The sequence below is a fragment of the Colobus angolensis genome, unplaced genomic scaffold, assembly GCF_000951035.1.
Source record: "Colobus angolensis palliatus isolate OR3802 unplaced genomic scaffold, Cang.pa_1.0 Scaffold191, whole genome shotgun sequence".
NCBI classification, from domain to species: domain Eukaryota; kingdom Metazoa; phylum Chordata; class Mammalia; order Primates; family Cercopithecidae; genus Colobus; species Colobus angolensis.
This window is the reverse complement of record NW_012115055.1, coordinates 851,756-855,362: the sequence shown is the minus strand read 5'-3', so window position 1 is coordinate 855,362 and position 3,607 is coordinate 851,756. Positions and strand designations below refer to the sequence as shown.

Below are 3,607 nucleotides of genomic sequence, written 5' to 3'. Positions count from 1 at the left end.
ACACACACACACACACACACACACCATGAAATACTGCTCAGCTATAAAAAAGAATGAAATAATGTCTTTGCACAACTTGGATGGAACTTGAGGACATTATTATAAATGAAGTAATTCATGAATCAAAAACCAGATTCAGCATGTTCTCACTCATAAGTGGGAGTTAAGTTATGGGTACACAAGGACATATAGACTGGTATAATGGATACTGGAGACTCAGAAGGGGGAAACGTGGTAGGGAATGAGAACTGAAAAACTGCATATTGGGTTTGATGTTGGGAAAAAGCTGAGAGTTGGGAAGAAAGTTAAGGCAGGGCTTGCATAATGTCCTCTGGAATGTGTCTAGACTTGCTGGCTCCTTGCTTCTAGCCCTCCTAGGCTCCTGGATCAATTGTATTCCCATTATCTCAAGTAGCAGAACATGTTCCATATAAATGCTAAACCACCACAGATGTAGATTGTGCACCTGCCCTTTTGACCACCACACTCTCACCACCTGTTTCTTTGTTGGATTACCAATAAATAGCATGAACTCCCAGAGCTTGGGGCCTTCGCAGCCTCCACAATTGTGATGGCCCCCTGGTCCCACTTTACTTCTCAAACTGTCTTTTTTCTCAATTCCTTGACTCTGCCTAACTTTGTTGCCCCCACGACCTGGTGTTGGGCCTGATCACCCCTACAGTTTGATGTACACTAATCAGGTGACAAGCACAATAAAATGCTAGACTTCACCACTACACAGTTCATCCATGTAACCAAAAACCAATTGTACCCCTCAAGCTACTGAAATAAAAATACATTAAAAATAAGTAGTCGTTAAATATCCACACTATTCCTGCACCTCACTAGCCCTTACAGCAATCCCCAATATGCAGCCTGTGTCCATGTTCCATAGTCACAGGCTATACTTTACATAGACACACACACATACACATGGTATTAGGTACAAATAACAATTAACAGTCCTCACGAAAATTCAATTTCAATTTGAGGCTATGGTTTCTATGCCTTGGAATGGTTTTAGACTTCAAAACTGAAAAATATTCCTAAAATCAACCTTCCTTAAGATAAAATTTTGATTACGTGTTCAGTTTAAGCTTCTGAGTCTAAAAATGGCTATAAGGTAAGTATTTTTTAAAATAGCCAATTCAGTGCAATCTCTCTCCAATTTGGCCAAGTTATGTAGTAGAAATTATTCCTAAACAGACTGAAAATCTATGACGACTTCCAATGGTCTTGCCTACCTTACTGTGTTTATGTTTCAAACAGTCAACAGAGCCTTTACTTCAGAGCCTGTACTTCAGAGGTCAGTTGCTTGGCAGTTTTCGCTGCCTCTGTAATAGCCTTGCAATACAGGCCCCTTCTCTTCTTATTCAAGTGTGTCTGGAAGATTTCTAAAAAGTGAGAAAGGTACCGAAGAGAAAAAAAAAATGCTGGAGAATTGAACCATAAAATACAGTCCTCCTATAGGACTAAAAGCCGTTATCTTTAGTAAGAACAGGGGCTGGCACCAAGGGAAGTCATGTATCTTGGCCCAAACAATGTCCCCAACACATATGGTCCTGCCATGCGGTATGATGCATTTAGAGACAATTTTGGAAGATTCATTTTCAAGGAATTACTGAATTTTTCCTCTTCCTTTGATGAGAAGGAAGTGAAGGATTTGGAAGGCGCATGCATACTGCCTGGAGGAAAATGAAAGCTTTCTGAGGAGCTACATTCAGAGTTGGATGATTTCAAATCATCTGTGCTATCAATGCTACACACTGATGCATGGGAAGAGTCAGATATCTTTTGGTTTAAGTCCAGAGATAATGCTTTTGCTGCCCTTTTTGTCCAATGTCTATGGTTCATTCCGTTCACCAGGAGCATGCATTTCAGTTGGGTCCAGAACCTCTCACTGCTGCCCTCTTCCCGGCCTTTTCAGGGACTCTGATTTTCAGAAGGCCTTTACCTGGTGAGCACATAGAGGCGCAACAAGACTGGAGTTTGGGACCATCTCTGCACTCCACACTTTCTCCAGTCCTGTTTTCAGAGAAGAGTCATTTTCTTCATTCCTGTACCTCTGTGGTTTTAAATGAAACCTGGGCAGAAGGGCATCTGACTAGGATTCTGATATTGACCCATGAAATGGACTTTCGAATGTGCATTTTTGGAGTAGAGGCTTCAGTTTGATTCTTTTATGCCTTTTCCTTGGCAATTTTTGACAATTCCCTGAGCTTTTGCATGATCCATGTTCTTACTCTAGGAGCAGATTTTTAGTACTTTAACTGAGTTTTTGACCTATCTACCTGAGCAGAAACATTTACTACTCTGCCTCTCCTGTGAGCAGTATTTCAAACCATAACCACAGAATTTCTTCTCTGGCTTTCATTTTGGAGTTTTCCATCCACTTTATGGCCAGATTTTAGTTTTTTGTTCACGGTAGGTACAGTTTCATATCTCCGTTTTTTACTGTCATATTTAGCAGTCACTTGCATTACTACCTTTTCTAATTTTGTTTTCAACAACAGCATTTTTTTTTAAACATTTATCACATAGGACTTGCCTAGGTCACAGTTTAATGGGATTATTGAAGTGGGTTCTTCCCCAAATATTTCCGTTTGGGTAGCTTAATTTTCTGAGGAGGGAGCTGAGGTCCTGATTGGTTGGATGGATTCTGATACAGCAGGGAGGATAAGATGGTCCTTCATGGGAAAGAGGTGATGTTTTGGAAGTCCACAGGCTTTCAGCAAAGCTTAGCACACGAGGCAGGGCAGGAAAAAGGTCACTGGGAACAGTACCATTCACTTCACAATTGACTTCCGTCCCTTCTTGGAATGTATGAGGTTGAAGCTACATGGCTTCCGGGTTATCTTTATAGTCCCTTTTGGGAAATACTGTCACAGGGATGCGAGCCCAAACGGCATCACCAGAAGAGCTGTGTATGTTTCCCACCAAAAGTTGGGCTATGGCACCAAATGTTTCATGGTCTCTTTTGAACAGATCCACGAGTACCCCGGAGAAGAGCGTCTACCCGAGGAAGGACGACAAGATGAGCATGTCCTCAATGCAGCGTGACCTGCTCCTCCGAGCCCGGGGTCAGCTGCGACACCAAGAAGTCCCCCCCTCGCCGCCCCTGCCCGACGGTGGCACGAGTCCCCAGGTGCTGCGGCAGGAGGCATACCGAGTCTCCTCGCGCTCCTCAGGAGCTGGGATGCTTCGGAGGCGAGGCAGGCAAAGGCGGGTGAGGTCAGACTCTTGAGAGGTGTGGCTGCCTCAGATCCGTCACCCTCTCCGGCAGCTTCCCCTCAGCCTCCAGCTCCGGCCCCTCTGCCTTCAGGCTGCGGGCAAGCTCCCCGCAGCGACAGCAGCGGCACTGCCTTAGGAGCCGGCTGCTGGGAGTCGGCCTCCCGGTTGGGCACAGACACGTCAGTGGCCGCGACTGGGAGGGGATCAGTGCCAGCCTTGCTGCTGGGGAGAGATTCTATTCCCAGCCCGGCCTGGCCGGGGCACCACTCACTGGGTATGCTGCTGTCTCCGCCGATGCGGCCTTGGCCGCCATTTTCCTCCCGTTTTTATCTCCTTCACCTCGGGCTGACCGGGTTCTAACAAGTGGCAAATTCTA

General features: G+C 45.3%; 1 pseudogene; it reads right to left on the bottom strand.

The window, feature by feature from the left end:
* Nucleotides 1-1,281: 1,281 nt before the first annotated feature.
* LOC105510779 lies at nt 1,282-2,606 on the bottom strand (annotated as a pseudogene).
* Nucleotides 2,607-3,607: the final 1,001 nt, after the last annotated feature.